This window comes from Culex quinquefasciatus, chromosome 3 (genome assembly GCF_015732765.1).
Source record: "Culex quinquefasciatus strain JHB chromosome 3, VPISU_Cqui_1.0_pri_paternal, whole genome shotgun sequence".
In the NCBI taxonomy this organism is placed as follows: Eukaryota; Metazoa; Arthropoda; class Insecta; order Diptera; family Culicidae; genus Culex; species Culex quinquefasciatus.
In genome coordinates this window covers 162407166-162426380 of record NC_051863.1, presented here as the reverse complement: position 1 = coordinate 162426380, position 19215 = coordinate 162407166, and the positions used below count along the sequence as shown (strand labels likewise).

Genomic DNA, 19215 nt, shown 5'->3' with positions numbered 1-19215 from the left:
GTCATACCAGCTGCCCGTCGTAACACCATCTCGCCACCGACTCCTAGCCGGTTCTCCGGGCACACCAGCGGCCCAGTCAAGCGCGGCGTAGATCCACTCCAGTGGACCAACGTTCGTTCAGCCGCCGCCATTTTGTAGTTGTAGTACATGTTTGGAAGAGAAGAATAGGGCCTGGACAGAAGTCCAACGAGAAGTCCTTAGAATGGCGATATTCTACCAATTTTCCCCAAAAAAGTCCACTCTGCAGACACCCTCACGAATCTTACCGATCTCAATCAATACTCCTGCTTACTGCATCGATGCACGCGCACAAGCCATGTTAATAAAGCTTTGGCGCTTAGGTGAGGCGCAGACCACAGTCCGGCCAAAAGATGACCAATTGCTCTAAAGAAATAAGCGCTTAATTTAGTAATCAGCAGCGCTAGGTTAGAACCACTTCGCACCTATTGTGATCGCGTTCAATTTGGTTCACCGCGAAATCACTCCGTCCCGATCCTCAGCCTCAAAGCTGCGTTCTAGATAAAACAATTAAGTTAGAACTAATCCACCATTTTCCCGGGACACTGCTTACAGCAGTCAGGTCGATGAACCCGCGGCACAAATATCCAACTTGTAGATCTTCTTCACACTGTTTTGTTCCTCTTGCAGACGCGAAATTGGTTTAGCGAGGTGACCTGCTTTATGGTTAACTGCCAACTGATGGTGGTATTAGAGCATGTGGTAGGTTTTATCAGTTCGATGGTCATCTTCGGGGTCATCCTCGGGCTTATCGTTTGTGAGCGAGAGAGCAACGTGAGCGAAGTGAGGTCAGCCCTCAGGGTCATCAGACCGGTCCTCCTGTTCTGGACTGGTTGGTTGAAGGAGATTAATTGAGATTATGCGGTGATCGTGGGTGTTAATGTTGATCTCCGTGTTGACTGTCACACAGGTAGTTGATGTAGTCTTCCCTCGTGGTCATTCCATGCACAGGTGTGCACTTTCAGGTAATCGCAAATGCTGATGATGATTGGGGTAAACATTGGTGCAGATACCCTCAGTGAGCGAACAGTAGGTTCAACTCGCGGATAGTGCGTACGCGAGGTGGTATTGGGCAGTGTACGGACATCTGGTGCAAACGATCGTGATAGCGTACGATCAGTCGTGGTGAGGTTTGTGGTGTTGTTCTGTTGTGCAAGTGTAGTGCAATACATAAGCCTACAGACTGTAAAGATTTGCCTTCACGGTTCTCTGTGGGATAAGCGGTCGACGATTGTCAAACCTGAGCAGATGAAGACCGTGGTCAGGTTACAAGCTTTTTGATTTATTTCGTTTTTATATTTACGGAATCAAATTTACTATCCTAGTTTCTACCACACTGAAAAAAAATGTTCTATTTTCAGTTATAAGCAATGTAATTAAGCTTATTTCTGTAAGCCCTTACATCCAATTGAGATGCTGTCAAAGGCAAACTTATGGGAAATTGGACGAGCTTTTCGGTAAAAATATTTACGAGACTTAAAACCAAGTCATATAGAAATTGCCAAAACCACCAAAAAACCGTTTTTTCAACATTTTCATTTTTAAAACCGCTGTATCTTCCCAAGGATTGGACATAGAACAATGGTCAATATGGAGACTTTTATGTAAAATTGTCTGGAGAATCGATTCACACTACCGGATTTCAAAAATTTTTACGTTTAGACCACTTTTCAAAAATACAGTTTTAGTAAATGATTTTTGTATTTTTTTTTGAGTTTTTTTGGTTATATTTTAGGCTATTTCCTCAAAAATTTTGAACGAAAAAAAAATCGTGACATCACCTTTAAATTTAAGTTTTAGACTTAAAAATAAAAAATCTCATTGATGTGGCGTGTATTTTTGTTTCAAATTATTTTTTTCAGAAAGCCCGTCCAATTTCCTACAAGTTTGTCTTTGATCACTTTTTGATACGACGCAACGGCTTCGAGATACAGTAATTTTTAAATTACAAAATACAAAAATATTTAAATACCTTACGCCCTTCTCAAATGTTATTTTCGAGTACTATTAGCTCCATATACACAAAAATCGCTTATATAGGCCTAGGATAACATGGCTACAAAGTTTCATTGAAATCGGAGAGGGTCGGGTACAAAAGTACCAGAAAAATCCCTGATTTGAGCTGGAATTGCTCAATGATAACATAGATATAAAGAAGGAAAATTTTTTGTTTTTGTTTTAAAGAACTAAGCAGGCGTTTTTTGAAAGAGAACAAAAACTAAGTGTAAAAAATAAATCTTATTTTTGAGCTCTCATTTATTTCTTTTTGCTTGTTTTAGTTTTCTTCTTTCGTCGAAATGGCGAGTGCATCTATGCCTCAAGTACTTTTGTAATACATTTGTTGTTAAGCTTCTATTTGCATTAAAATTGTCTATAGTTTGTTAAATAAAAACAGATGGGAATTATGTTCGATGGTAGATGTTCAACAGTTTTCGCAACCTTATTTTTGTTTAAGAAATTCCTATGATGTATTTGAGGTTCTGGAAAAATCGGGAATAGGGAGATTGCGTCGCTATTTTTAGACCACGTTTTCCACTTTTTCTCCATCGAAACCGATTACTTTATCGACTTCATTTTGCTGGGCGAGATAGGACGCCGTCAGCACTTTTCCACTCTTGCACTTAAAAAAACTAGATGGCAGCACGATGTAACGCCACGTCCCTATTCGTTTATGGGATTTAAGTGGCCACCCTGGTATAAGTGGACCAAAAAAATGCATTTTTAGAGTTATTGAAAAGCATGGTCAAAAATATTTGCCGCCGAAATATGATAATTTGATTAAATATTGATTCTGAACAAAAAAAAAGTTTAAACAAAATTTGTGCATAAATTATTTTTATGGAGAATCATATGCAAAATTTAGGGTGAATAGCATTTTTTGTTTAATTTAATTTTAGAACATTGGAGTACCTTTATGAAAATTGATTATTTGTTATTTTTTCTGACTCTAAAATTGAATACCTTATCCAAAGTTTTGTACATTACACAGTAAAACAAATCATGGTAATATTACATCTGAGAAGGGGTACCGTAAACCGGGGTGACTTTGATAGGATTTCAATTTGTTTTAGGAATATTTTCCAACAGGTAAGGTTTTTCTCAAGATTTTTATTTTTAAAACACACAAAGTCCATGCACTATTTTGGAAAAAAAAAGTTTTTTCAATTTTCTTAGACAATAGTAACGTTAAAATTTCTTAGTTTAAAATCCGGGTGACTTTGATCGTTAAAGTTTTTTTTTGTTAAAATCATATTTAAGATGTTCAAACTTTATTTGTATGTTAATTGTACCATCACTAAAGTAGCTGATATAGTTTTTAAAAGAAAAATCAATGTTAGTTAACAAAGTTCATAAGCTTTTCAACAAAATAGATATAAATTTTAGGTAAAATTGTTAAAAGACGGAATTCGGCCTGAAATTGGTTAAAACTAGTTTTGTTTATAAAATTATCGATTTATATTGCATTTTACACTGAATTCGAAGCACGAATCACAAGTTTTCACATTTTACATGAAATTTGTTCAACTGAAATTGCTTATAAATTTGTATTTTTTTGTTAACTGTTTTCGAAAACACTTATTATTAATTATTTACAAACTTATTTAACCATCTCCTAGTGGGAAATTGTCCAAAGAATCCGAAAATGCATTCCGTTTTCCGATTCAAAATCATGTTCATTTAGATAATCATGACACTTTGAGAAGTTTAAAATAATTACTTTCATCAACATTTTCTTAACTATAGTTAACTAACTTTTTAAACTTTTCAAAATTATATGAAAAGTTCTTCTTGAGGTACTTTGACCACTGTGGTATGACTGTGGTAGAGAGTCAGTATGATTCTAAACCATTTCGTAAGTAGGTATTTTAATTGTACACTACATTTTGCGGAAAAATCGCAAACCTATCAAAGTCACCCCGTTTACTGTACATCTTTTATGTGAGAAAAAATGTGTTATTTAACCTCTTGAAAATGTGTAATTTTACCACTTTAATGGTGTAAAGTCACTTTTTCAGTCTAAATTGATCTAAAATTACAACATAATAGAGCTTATATTCATTCTTTCAAATTTACACTTTTTAAACTGTTTTCCTGTTAATAATTTTTGACAAAAAATCATTACTCTGGTTATGGTGGTTGGGAATTTTAGCCATATTTTCGGCACTCTTACGGTGCTGATTCACCGTACGCCTGTTGAGTGTGAGTGTTTGGTGTTAGTATGTGTGAATAAAATACGCGTAGCTCTCTCTAGAAAACACCGGCTGGAGTGTCGACTGAGATGAGCGTGATTGTTTACCGTTCTAGTTAGACAAAGTAGCACAGGCTCCCGGCATCGTGGAAGTCACGAATATGCATCTGGTGAAAACATTTGAAAAGGGCGAATCATTTTGGGTTTTTTTTTAATTTGCTGACTATAATGAACATTAGTTATTCTTGAGACTGATTTTTCTAATATTGATGTCTTTAGCTTTAAACCCTTTTTTAAATCATTACACTGACTTGTTTTGTGTAACTTGTTGGGGGTGAGAGATGGACACTGACATTGGCAAGCAGTGGTGCAGTCGCGAGAAACATTTTGATGAACGAGGTGTTTATTTTATAATTCCGATATTTTCCACAGCGTTCTTGCTGTGCATGATTGGGGGGTAAAACGAGTCTTTTAATTTAGAGGAAAAAGTTTATTGTAAATCATGTGATAAATATAATCTTTTAGTTGATCAAATTTTCTTTAAGTTAAGCGTAATAAATTTAGATTTTTAATTTTAATTTTTAGGCAATTAGTTTGCCCTTTAAGCTTTAAAATGATGCTAAATTGAATCACACTAGTTTGTTTATAATTAAAAACAACAAAAAAAAACATAGTTTTTGGGTCACTTCGGCTCGATTCGCAGAACGATTTTGATTACGATACACAAACTCCACTCACTGACTTTTTTGCTGATCCTCGCAAACAAATATTTGTTTTAGCGATTATGTTGGTGTATCAAATACAACGTGTTTTCCCTCTTAATAGGCTACATTCCTGGAAATCCACCTGGACAAGGAAACGCGCTCTCGATTTAACGACGAAAATCCGAAAAAAATAAACAAACAAACAAGTACATGCCCTCCAGGAAAATTATGATTATTGAACATTTTCCAAATGTCACTCCGCGGATGCTTCCTGCCAATGTGACATTCCTGAAGCAGTTTTTTTTCTCTCCCTCCCCTGTGGAGTTCACCGAATGATTTGCCTTTCAGCAGCATCCATCATGATTAAAAATTTAATGAATTCGTCCAAATCGCAAATGGAAAACGCCAACCTGCCCGCGGAGTAGCTGTCGACGGTGGAAAAATTACATTATCTTGCTTCTCTTTCTTTTGCCCGTATTTGTGTTGATGTGTTTGCATTTAATTTGAGTATTTTTTATCACGCTCAGAATTTTCGTTTGATTTTGATGGCGATGAGTAGAGTTTGTTATGATTTTGTCTTTCTCTTTTTCAATCTCTTACCTTTGATTTCAATGATGTTTCCCCCTAACGGATTATTTCACAGATATGCTGCAGTGTAAAAAATGAGAAATGAGTAATGAGAAATGAGAAAAATAAGTAAAATAAAAGTAAAAAGTCAAATGTGAAATGCAAAAGCATAAATGAGAAATGAGAAATGAGAAATGAGATATGAGAAATGAGAAATGAGAAATGAGAAATGAGAAATGAGAAACGAGAAATGAGAAATTAGAAATGAGAAATGAGAAATGAGAAATGAGATATGAGAAATGAGAAATGAGAAATGAGAAGTGAGAAGTGAGAAGTGAGAAGTGAGAAGTGAGAAGTGAGAAGTGAGAAGTGAGAAATGAGAAATGAGAAATGAGAAATGTGAAATGAGAAGTGAGAAATGAGAAATGAGAAATGAGAAATGAGAAATGAGAAATGAGAAATGAGAAATGAGAAATGAGGAATGCGAAATGAGAAATGAGAAGTGAGAAGTGAGAAGTGAGAAGTGAGAAGTGAGAAATGAGAAATGAGAAATCGGTAATGAAATTTGTTAAATGATAAATGAAAAATTAAAAATTATAAATGAAAATAAGATTTGAGATTTGTGGAATGAGAAGTGAGAAATGCATAGTGATTAATGAGCAATTATAAAGGAAACGTAGGTTCAATAATAGTTGAGTCAGAGTGGTAATAATTTTTTATTATGCTGGGATTATTTTATAAAGTTGTAACACTCCCTTAAATTTTTGATGTATATTGTTTAGCAATTTCAAAATAAAGCGTTAACTCTTCTCAACTAACTTTCCTTCAACACGCCCTCAAATCACAACAACTCGAGGAAAACTCGCGAAAATCGCTCGCGGCTCTCGTAACTCTCGCCCCTTCTAGTCCGCCTTAATTCCGGATGAACGAGTCATGGGGTCGAGATTAATGCTAATATTGATAGACGTCCACCGGGGCGTGAAATCCGTGTGCTCGCGAGAGCTGCTAAAACTTGCCCGTTTGCTAACCTGTGAAAAGTGAAAAGTTTGCACCCAAATCCCCCGGGCCATCCTTCTCAATTTGGATCATCTGCTCGTGCCTCCCCCCGGGGGGAGGTGAAAATTTTGCGTTTGGTGCCAAGGTCGGCCAACAACATTAGCCCGTCGAATCGAATGGGTTGGCTTTGTGTGCTGTCATTCTATTTATACCGAAAAATAAACGAAACATTCTTCAAAGGATTTGTTTGTCAGCGAAGCGTTTTGAATTTGACATTGGAACTTTTTTGGGATTTTTGTATTAATTGTAAAGCTTTACACGTTCTGTTTCATTCAAAGATATTTTTTGGTAATTTGAGGAAAAAAATTTTTATCGCACTTTTCACGCATTATTGCTCTCCTTATAAAAATACAACTTTGCAAAACTTTTCCCGTTACCACCTTGACTAACAGCACTCACAATCAGACAAAAATTGACGGCTTCCACTTCAACGACTTCTTCCTTCTCGAAAGGGAAAAGTTTCTGACAGTTTGAAAGAATATTCGCACAACCGATGCTCACCATAATATCATTCCATTGTCAGAGCAAGGATTAAGCTGTCAGTTTAGTACACTGAAGAGGAGGGAAAAAGTCAGGATATGCCACGCAATGAAAGGATAATTTAATTAGAAGTTTGTCTATTCGGATGAATGAGCTCGTCAGTTCTTTTGAAGGGCTCGACATCAAATGATTTGACAATTAGAAATCATTTGAATGGGTTCAAATCTGATGACAAAGGATAAAGCTTTTCCACCAATGTGTTCTCCTCTGTTACAAGTTCTCAAATTGCATTGAAACATAGGCATTCCAAGAGTGATTCCATGAGATGCCTTGGCAACGTCAGGCTACTTTCCACACGAGTCAATATCGCCCCAGCTCAATCAGCTCGCTTCATGGAACTCCAAACAACGTCGAAATACCTCCTCGTTACATGTGACGTTAGAAAAGCCCTTTGGTCTTCGACATTCACAAAAATGCCACTAACATCAGTCAAGTTGTCGACAGGCGAGGCATCATACGTCAGCGTCTGCTGTCCTGGCAAAGCTCGCACCCAAGATGGAAAAGGCTGCAAACATATTTTTTCTGAGATTTTCATTGTTTTTCGCGAAACGAAACGAAGTTGACTTTATAGCTGTCGGCCACCATTGGTAGTACCAACCACTAGTGTCTTCCTTTTTATCTACAAGGACTTCGCCACCCTGGTCTCCTAAGTGTATGAAAGTATGGCACGGAGCGACGGCGCCGAATACCCATATTTACACAAAGAATTTTAGAGCGCCCGCCGCGGGATTCGAACCGGCGACCTCTGGATTGTGATTCCAGTGCGCGGTCCGATTGATCCACACGGGCGGGACACACGCTCCTTTCTCTATTCTAGATGGTCATTTCGCATTTCGCATTTCTCATTTCTCATTTCTCATTTCTCATTTCTCATTTCTCATTTCTCATTTCTCATTTCTTATTTCTCATGTCTCATTTTTCATTTCTCATTTCTCATTTCTCATTTCTCATTTCTCATTTCTCATTTCTCATGTCTCATTTCTCATTTCTCATTTCTCATTTCTCGTTTCTCATTTCTCATTTCTCATTTCTCATTTCTCATTTCTCATTTCTCATTTCTCATTTCTCATTTCTCATTTCTCATTTCTCATTTCTCATTTCTCATTTCTCATTTCTCATTTCTCATTTCTCATTTCTCATTTCTCATTTCTCATTTCTCATTTCTCATTTCTCATTTCTCATTTCTTATTTCTCATTTCTCATTTCTCATTTCTCATTTCTCATTTCTCATTTCTCATTTCTCATTTCTCATTTCTCATTTCTCATTTCTCATTTCTCATTTCTCATTTCTCATTTCTCATTTCTCATTTCGCATTTCTAATTTCTCATTTCTCATTTTCATTTTTCATTTTTCATTTTTCATTTTTCATTTTTCATTTTTCATTTTTCATTTTTCATTTTTCATTTTTCATTTTTCATTTTTAATTTCTCATTTCTCATTTCTCATTTCTCATTTCTCATTTCTCATTTCTCATTTCTCATTTCTCATTTCTCATTTCTCATTTCTCATTTCTCATTTCTCATTTCTCATTTCTCATTTCTCATGTCTCATGTCTCATTTCTCATTTCTCATTTCTCATTTCTCATTTCTCATTTCTCATTTCTCATTTCTCATTTCTCATTTCTCATTTGTACAGATTCTTAACTTTTTGGAAATATTTTTTTTCTACTTAAGAGGTTACATACATGTAAATTGTAAAAAATTTCAAGGGTTGGTATAAGCAAGCACCATTTTTTTTTATTTGATTTCAGGGCATTAAAATATACATTTTCATCAATTAACAAAATAAATATGAAGACATTTGGATGTACCATTTCCGAGAGATAGTTATTTTAAGTTAGCAGTTTCAAAAAACGGGTGCCAAGATATCCAAATCGGCTCAACATTTTTGTGAAGACTCACTAAACGGGTCCTGTGTGCATGACGAAGGCCTTTTTTTTAAGTTTATTAAAAAAAAGATAAAAATATTTTTCTGTTTTTCATATAAAAAATCAACAGTTTTTGAATTTTGTAATTTTTTGAAACCTAAATTTCAAAATCTGGCTTCGTCATGCACACAGGATATGTCTTGAGAGTCGTCACTCTAAATTTGAGCCAATTTGGTCCATCCCATCTCAAGATATCGTGGCACCCGCAAATCAACTCGGTGTTTTGAGAAAAACTCTCACAAAGTTTGGCGGTTCGCTTTGCGCAGGGCAACATTTTAAAGTTAAATCGTCTTTGGCTCACTTACATCATACAAAATATTTTATAAATAATCGGAAATCTGAATTTTTGAGATTTTTTACATGTATGTAACCCCTTAATTTGATTTTATTTGATTTAATTTACTGTTCATATTGAATTAATCAGATGGTCAAAAAACTGTTCAAACACTTAGATTCAATAATAGTTTTTCTCTACAAAAAATGGCTTAGATCATTTTTTAAAATATATTGTATACTTTGATGTGCTAAAATCAGAAAAGTTACATATTTTCTTTAAGTTGTCTGATTTTATTTTCATGCACACTGATTTAAACCATTTAAGTCACTTCCCTATACATTTTTTTTTTTACAAAATATAAGTCAGAACCAAAATCAGAACAATTTTCAATAAATTGAAAATTTGTCGGGATTTTCCGGTAAATTAGTTGAAAATTTTCCCGGTTCCCGGAATTTTTTTAACTCTGGGAAATTGGACGCCCACTCCGTTCTCACTTCTTTCTTCCCACTTCTCATTTTCACTCCTCAAAGAAAAAAAAATCATGGTAATATTACATCTCTTCCCAGATGGGTACATCTTTTAAGTCAGAAAAAAATGTGTAATTTTACATCTGAAAATGTGTATTTTTACCACTTTTCTGGTGTAACTTTTTCAGTCTAAATTGAGGTAAAATTACATCATAAAAGAGGTAATATTCAACCTTCCAAAATTTAATTTTCCAAAATTACACAATTTTTTTCTGTGCTCATGTCTCGATTCTCACTTGTGTGTATGCTTTCCCGTACACCATTACCCCAAGTGAAGCCATTATACCGGGCAAAACAAAGGATAGAGCAGCGTAAAACAACAAGAGCCGATGGCTTTACAAACAACATGATTAACTTGTTGATCAGGATCAGTATTTTATAAAAAGTGGCGCTGGCTTCGAGGCGTTATTCCATGAAAATACTTGAAATGTGTCCTTGTGTGAGGGCTCCCATTTGATAACGTTGAGGATTGGTTAATTTAAAGGACGTGTAGATGAACAATTCAAAGTATTGTTGATCCTGATAATTCAAATATTGATCGAGAACCGATAAAAATCAGCTTTGTTTGCAACTGGCGCTTAGGACCATTTGAAAACTAACTCGAGAATTACTCTATACAATTCCAGAACAAACCAAAAGTCAATAGTCATCCCTTAACACACTTCTAAACCACGTCTTTCTGACACCATTGTGGGTGAGTGTGGAAAAGTTTTGATTGAACTTTTCCCCCCTTCTACCCGTACGAGTTTTCCCCTCTCGAAACTTTTCCCCAAAAACTGAAAGCTGTCCCAGTTTTCTGCCAGTGATGTATGTTTATGTGCTGCCACAGCTATGAATATGAATAAAGTGTCTGGTCTGAACGAACAAGCTGTGAACTTTGTGTGGACCAAGACCCAGTCATAGTTCATCCGAAAATCCGCAATCAAGTGTGACTTTTGTGGAAAGTTGGTGGACTTGGAAGTTCAATAGCAAATCATGCAGTAAACGAGGTTGTGGGGCGTTGATTGGATAATCGGGAAAACTTGGCCAACAAGTGGGATGGTGTGAAGGCGATGATTAGAACAAGTTTCTTTTAAGCTGGGCTAATTGATTCAAACAGCCAACTTTTAATGAAGTTGATGGATCCATTAACGACAAACTTTGCCAACCTTTTGACTTGTTTGATGGGGGAAAAAATTGACGCGAACAAACACTTCGAGGACTTTAACCAACACTTTAGGCAAGCTCCATCCACTTGCCCTTCTCGATTACCACTGCTGTTACTCTTCATCAAGCTACAGACATTTCAAGTAAGCACATCCTTCCTGGAAACAGCAGACTCCAGCAGGGAAAACAACAATCGATGGCACTCGTTCAAAGTCGTCCTGTCCTGGCCGCGGCTGTTGACTGAGGAGTGTGCCAGGAAAAAGGTATGAAAACGAAACAAACTGGGATAAAAAACGGGGGAAATTTTACGTTCCCCTGGGAGCTACGTCCGGGCTAGGGAAGCAGTCGAGTCAACAGGAAAAAAAAGGTAGCAGGAAAAAATTACTTCCAGCGGTGGAAAAAAAAAATACTGAAGTACGTTAAGCTGACGACACTGCAATTGCTTTAAGAATTCTTTTATATAATATAATTCTACTTGGTATCAATTTGATCTTGCACTTTATCAATTTATAATTAATTTTTATGATTTTTATTTTCACTGAATTTACTAATTATTCTAGTCACTTGTTTCGTTTCTTCATTTCCCATTAACCAATGTTAAAATGAATTTGTTGAAGAATTCCCTTTTTTACATGATTCCATCAATCCAAAAACAGACAATAGGGAAGTGTTGATTTTGGGTTTTACTTCTCAAATTCTCGATGTGGTTATGATGGTTATGGTCCATATTTTGGAATAAAGAACAAGCACTGTATTATTAAAGTTTTGAGAGAATTTATGATTTTTTTTAAATTGCAGTCAATTTATGATTTCTTCCAATTCGAATGATATGATATGAGCTCTTTGGTCCCAAGACTGGGGGTCAGCAAATGAAATGTCCATAGTATCTTTTCAAATATTCAGCTTTTTTTCGGACATATTTTTACGTTCCGGAGACTTTTTTTTAAATGTGGTTTTTGCGAAAATCGCCTGAAACGACATTTTTTTAGCCACCCATTTCGAATAGAAGCACCCTGATTTGAAGCCATTTTGTATCATTAGTTTGTCCATATAATTTTCCTTACAAATTTGGCAAATGCTCATACAAAAATGTTGTATGGAAATTTAAAAATCTGTATTTTTTAAAGGAATATTTTGTTCGATTTATTGTCTTGTGGGTATCGGTAAGGACTACACTGAAAAAAAAATGATCCAGGGTTGAAAAAAATGTGATTTTTTATTTCACTGTTTGACAAAAAAACTAAATTTGCATACAAACAATGTTTTTAATTCTTTTTAATTTTGATTTGTTTTAGGGGACATCAAATGCCAACTTTTCAAAAATTTCCAGGTTGTGCAAAAAATCTTTGACCGAGTTATATATTTTAATCAGCGTAATATTGAATGACTGGCCCTATTGAAATGTTAGTCTTGATTTCAATTTTTTTATATACTGTTTTCGAAAAGATCGGAAATTTTTATATCAAAAAAATAAAAAAAATTTTTTTTTTGCTAATCAAGTTTTAGTGACAAAAAGTGAAATAAAAAATCACCATTTTTTTTACCGTGTGTCATTTCTTCAGTGTAGTCCTTATCCATATCTACAACTTTGCCGAAGACTCCAAATCGATAAAAAAAATCCTTCAAAAGGAACAGATTCTTGAATTTTCATATCTCTTTTTTGTATGGACGGCTGCCAAATTTTACATACAAATTTAGGGTAGAGTAGTCATCAATGAGACACGGGGAACAATGATAAAATGGCTCTCACAAGTCGTAGTTTCAACCAATCAGGCTCATATTTGGGGGAAAGGTGTGTCTACTGGATACACGTCTGCCATATTAGTGGCTTTGGTTATGGACGATCCCTTGAAAAGTAATTCATAAATGTTTGATTATGGGGTGTAAAAGTAAATTATGGACAAAAAAAACTTTTTCGCTCGTGGGCTGCCATTTACACCAAAACTAATATTTCTTCAAATTTCTTTCGACGTTCCATAGGGATTAAGTTGGGCTACAATGTCCTTTCATTAGATTTGGCCAAAATTTAGAATAAACTCAGAGTGTCTCATTGTTCCCCACTCATTTCAGCCCATGGGTAACAATGAGACACTTTGATTTTTCTTCAAAAAACTTTTCAAAATCGATGGAAATCTTTCAAAACATGAATTATAAGTGATTTTTGGCATATTTATAGAGTTTAAACTTCATTAAACCAAAAATACAAAGTTATTTGGTATTATTATATGGATTTTACAAAATTGAAATACTTTTTAGTGTAACTTTTGTTATTAAAAGTTTCATGTTGGCAAAATTGCTCTAAAATGTTCAAGGCAAGTCACCTGCAATGGAACAATACAAAAACATGATGTTTTGCTAGAAAAATGTTGATCTTTGTAGAGTGTCTCATTCACCTGTCTCATTGTTCCTGCCAAGTGCGTCTACAATGAGACAGTTGAATAACTCTGGCTGTAGATGTCGGATCGATCTCATATTTTTGTCAATGTTAGAACACATTAAAAGAATGATAATGCAACTAAAAGCTCATTAAAACATGCTGATGAAAAAAATAGAAAAATCGTTGAAAGTTGAAAACCAAAAGTGTCTCATTGATGACTACCCTACCCTAGTTATATGGACAAACTAATGATGCAAAATGGCTTCTTTGGTTTTACCGAATGCACCAAAAAAGTTTCAATCGAATTAAAAAATACAAAAAAATCGACTGACCGAGATCTGAGAGAATTGCAAAAAATATAAATATTGAAATAACAAGCCGTAGTTTCAGCAGTGTTTTAAAATGCATTTTACACTGAAAAAAAATGAAAGGTTTGACAAAACAAAAAAAACTTAAAAATCGAAAATTTTCAAAATTAAAAAATTTACATCAACTCAAAAATGCTAAAAGTGGTTCTTAATGCAAGGAAACGCAAGGAAAATTGATTACAGCTGATTGTACTTTAATTTCCATTGAAATTTTGAAGTTTTTTGAAAAGAATATTTTTTTGACCTCTTTTTTCGGACCAATTTTGAATGGTGTGGGGGTTAGGGGAGACAAAAACTTTAAATAAAATTTGAACTTTTTTGAGAATACTCTAAATTTTTTGCTATTACTTTCGAATTGTATGCCAAAACCCTAAACATTTAATATCCATGTTTCAAAAAAAAAATGTTTAGTATTTTTCTAAAATACGTAGTTTCGAGAAAAATTTTAGTGTTTCTCAAAAAAATATTGTTACTTTTGAAATGTAAGAAAAATCCCGATTATTTGATACCCATATGCAATAATTTTGAGTATTTTTCGAAAATACGTAGTTTTGTGAACATTTTGAGTATTTAAAAAAATAAATGAAGAAATCCCGTTCATTTGATACCCATATTGCAATATTAATTATTTTAAATATTTTTTCGAGAAACTTTGCCTTTTCAAAATATAGTTGCATTATGTATTTTTGTAAAATTTTACTTGCGATTATAATTGCAATGGATTAGAGGGTGAAGGTTCTCTTAATTTTCAATTTCCCGGGAATCGAGAGTTTAATTTGGCCATTTCCCGGGTCCCGGGAGTTTTTTTTGACTATGCCAAAACGTGCCAAAAATTTAAAATGAAAAGTAACAAATTTGTTTCTTTTTAATGAATTCAGTTACAATTAATTCATACTTATTCTATGAAACGATAATTTATGTAGCCTCATAATTTTGAGGAACTATACAAGACCTCTTGTCCAGTTTTAATTTGAAATTTATATGGGATTTTGATTTATTTTCCATGGGAAACTATCTTTTACATTGTATAGGCCTGATGATTTATAAGAGAGTTTGTCTGGAGAACATACCAACGCAGAAGTGACCCTTAAAGATACAGATATTTCGGTGGCTATCAAAAGCCACACCACATCTAAAAGTATCTGTATCTTTAAAGGGTCACTTTAGCTTGTTGGTATGTTCCTACAAGTTGTTCCCCAGTTCAAAACCTATCTCCTACTATAAGAATCAAGTCATTTCATCGATTTATAAAAATCAAATACAATGTAAAAGATAGTTTCCATGGAAAATAAATCAAAATCCCATATAAATTTCAAATTAAAACTGGAGCTCCTAGACCTTACCAAATGGGCTCAAATTTTCAGGAGTGCTTCTGGGGACATAAAAGAACGAAATTCCGGTTGATGCAAGACAAAATAACAACTTTTGTCTTTTTCATAGAAACGTGAACCACGCTAGTGTAGCTGCTAAATATATTTTAAGGAAAATTTTTGGGTCCACATTTTTTTGGATTCTCTCAATTATTGTTTTTTGGAATTTTTGACAAGTTAAAATTTACACTTTCTGAATAAGAAGATGAGATAAGCATTGGTTTATTCGAACTTGAATATCAAACATTGAACATTCAATGTTGTGAACAATTTTGAATTTTTCAATTGCTTTTCTGATAAGTTTATAAATAATATTTTGGTCGATATTTATAAGGTTAAAATTTTCCGAGAGTCTCGACCGAATTTCCCGGGAATTGAGAGATCCAAAAATTTTCAATTTCCCGGGAATTCCCGCTCGTCACCCTCTACAATGGATACATTGAAATAAAAAAAAATGTACCAAATTTCTAAACTCTAGCAATTTTGCCATGTTTCCATATTTAGTTATTGGGTTTTTTGGATTACTAATAAGAAAAAAAAATCGAGGAATTTGGTTCTTTTTTTTTATTTCAGTGAAGGTGACATCATCCCTAATTCAAAACACTAGGGCTGCGGAGTCGGGTCATATTTCAAGCGACTCCGACTCCAACTCCGGCTCCGGTTTCTTTCCACAAATTGTTGACTCCGGCTCCGACTCCAACTCCGGCCTACCAACTCTAGCTGACTCCGACTCCAACTCCAGCTTTCCAAAATTTGTTGTCTCCGGCTCCGACTCCGACTCTGACACCTAATCTGTATTTAAAATAAAAAAAAAAAAACGCATTTTCAGCACAACAATTTTTTGAGTAAATTTGAATTTTGTTGCTTGAAAAATTGGAACATTTCATTTAACTACTTTAAATTTACATTCATTTTTTAAGTTAATAAGCTAGTTACACTAATTTTCAATTGTTTTTTATTTCAGCAAGTTTTCATTTACTGAAAATTTCAGAAGTGCAGATTTCAGTAAATTTAACTGAATTCACTAATAATGAGAAATTGGTGTGCAGTAACTATTAAGGATACCCTGGTTTTGAAATAAACAATTTTCAAAGTAACTTTTTTTTAAAGCTTTTATTATGAATTTATTTGAGAAGACGTACATGGACATTAGGATGTAACAAAAATGACTTTTTGGCGGGCATTCAGGGGTTTGTTCCGGTGGGCATACTGAGCCTAAATCCCAAATATGAGCTTGATTGGACGTAACAGGAGCTGGCGCTCCGCCCTTCAATTTTAAATGGGATTTAACCCGTAAAAAAAAGGCCGATTTTTCGAAAAAAAAATGCCAAACTTTGAAGGTCTGTACCGAGCTCCAGGATGCTCCAAACTTCAATGTTATATATACCAAAAGGTGCGCAAGGATCTGGCCTATACGCCAGTGATGTTTTTGGTAAACGCATTGGTGGCCAAAATGCCTCAAAAAGCGACATTTTTGAAAAAATCTTTTTTTACGGGTTAAATCCCATTTAAAATTGAAGGGCGGAGCGCCAGCTCCTGTTACGTCCAATCAAGCTCATATTTGGGATTTAAGCTCAGTATGCCCACCTGAACAAACCCCTGAATGCCCGCCAAAAAGTCATTTTTGTTACACTCTAATGGACATTGTGTGATCCAGCTCAGAACACACTTTGAACATAGAAATTTAACTATTTTTGTTAAATATTGATAGTGAGCTTTCCAATCACAATAAAAATGTTTCGAAAACATCATGGTATCTGATAAATATCTTGAACCGAAAAATAAATTACACAAAAAAAATGTCAACGCAGTACACGCAATTCAATAAATAAATTTAAAATATAAAAAAGGGAACTAACCTGAATAATAACAAATATTGAACAATAAATAAGTTCGTAAATTATATTAAATTACTTGACAACTCCGACTCCAGCTCCGACTTCGGGTCTATCAGAAATTTACGATTTCGGCTCCGACTCCGACTCCAGCTCTTACAATTTCGCCGTCTCCGACTCCAGTTATTAGAGTTTTGACGACTCCAGGTCCCCAAAAAGACCCGACTCCACCGACTCCGACTCCGGCTCCGACTCGGACTCCGACTCCACAGCCCTGCAAAACACTATAATTTTTCGAAGTTAGAATGATTTTTCATAGGATTATATCCAATGTCTCCCATATAGCCAACATTCTATAAGCATTGTGCTTCAGTTGAGCACTGAGCCTCGCTTAATCGAGGCAGCTGGACACAACTTCTTCGACCTCGATCAGGGCGAGAGACAAAAACCATAATTAATTGACTTGTATGTTTAATGCATTTTTAACTTCATTTTCATCATTGGAAACTCATAAAGTAACCGTTATGAAAACTCCAGGTTGCCTCGCAAACAACAAAAATCTGGTTGACATTTTTCAATAACAGATTCCGGTCCCATCATAACTCGTTCTTCCACGAACGAAACGGCACCACATTCTGGCTTCGATATTTAAATTCCTTCACCGAACAAAATTGACCTCCAGGCAGATTCCACCCAAACATTGGATACCACAGAACCCGGGTACGACTTTGTGCAAAAAGGGGTTCGCTCGGACCGATTCCACTTCAGAACTGACGGACAAGTGAATGCTTTTGGTGAATCAACTCTTGCACAGATGGATGATGCTAAAACCACCGGTTCCAGGAAGCTCCCCCGGATCCGTTGAGTGATGCTGGTCACACCCGTGATGGACAGCTTAGCTCTTCGTCCGACGTAAGCTGACAGTAGCTTTCACGTTGGCTGGACCAGTAATTGGATTAGCAAAGTTGGGTACGATCGGTTAAATTAGAGGTGATTTAAGTGAAACAAGTTTTTGCGGAAAATCTGGTTGAAACTTTAAAGTGTTTGTGAAGATTTTGATGAAATTATAAACGAGAAATATATTTTGTCTGTCTGTGTGGATCAATCGGACCGCGCACTGGACTCACAATCCAGAGGTCGCCGGTTCGAATCCCGGGGCGGACGCAAAAAATTCTAAGTGTAAATATAGGTATTCGGTGCCCTCTCCCCGTGCCCATACCTTCACACTTAGGAGACCCGGGAGGCGGAGTCTTGTCGCAAAAAGAACGATACACGCCTGTGGATCCGTTGACGAAACCGCAAGGTTTAAGAGGGCCACATTATAAGGTGTTACGTCGATTCCGTTTTTTTAATATATTTTGTCCTTAATTTCAACCAATTTCCCGCCAACACCACACCGAATTTGACGCCATCGCGGTTGTGAAACAGATTCCAGATTGCTCGAGGCGAAATGGATAAAATTAAATTTCCGCATCGAGAGCCGCAAACAGGTGGCCACCATCGCCAGCTCGGCCAAGAATCTCTCGATCTGCTGCAAATATATTTACTCCGAATCTGCACTGCTGTGCAACTTTGTTGGCACGATGCATGCACATTGGTTCGCTCTGACAGGAACAAATCTATGCTATCATTTGAATGGCTGCTTGGATTCTTTGTTTCTGGGAAATTTCATTTTCGCATGTTTTCATCACAAATCAATCAGTTTTCTGTGTCTTTTGAATCTTGAAAATCAACAGTTGAATTTCATCAAAACATTTGTAATAACATTTGGGTTTTGAAAAAAATAATTGCTATAATGCTCACAAAGCTCCTTCAATTTCTTAGAAGCAAGCAAGAATGAACATTGTTCTCAATAAAGTGAGATTGCCTTTGTTCATTTTGAGCTATGTTTGTGGAAACATTCAAATGTTGATTACCTAGCAGTGCATGGTGAGAGAGATGACAAAATTAGGAGGAATTTTCAACTTTTTTTTTTTTCGAATTTTTGGAGTAGTTTGAAGTATGTTTTCTCGTGTTTAATTTTTTTTTTCCGAACAACTTATTTTTTAAAGCTAGAAAAAAATGCATAGTCATTACCCGAATATTCTGACAGTAAACTTCCATTACAAGCCTTTTCTTAAACAAGAAACTCTAAATTAAAACAATAACATCTCACAGCCTCATACGCCCTAACGTGACATAAAAGCCATAGACATTCTTCACCAAGGTGCCCGGGGCCTGGGGCTGGAGAGCTTTGCCCAGAGTGCCATAATTCAATCTCGTCAGAATGTCAATTTTCAAACAACCCCCAGAAGTATGTTACAGCAGCAGCA

General features: G+C 35.4%; 1 protein-coding gene and 1 long non-coding RNA gene across 5 annotated transcripts in view; one reads left to right on the top strand and one right to left on the bottom strand.

Annotated features, from left to right (window-relative positions):
- Window positions 1-19215, top strand: part of LOC6037257 (high affinity cAMP-specific and IBMX-insensitive 3',5'-cyclic phosphodiesterase 8) — a 368336-nt gene that overhangs the window by 38938 nt on the left and 310183 nt on the right. The window lies entirely within an intron of this gene.
- Window positions 115-715, bottom strand: LOC119770535. The gene is made up of 4 exons (XR_005278876.1): window positions 572-715; window positions 444-515; window positions 267-384; window positions 115-171 (listed from the first exon to the last, which is right to left on the bottom strand). It is a non-coding gene; the product is annotated as an uncharacterized LOC119770535 (long non-coding RNA).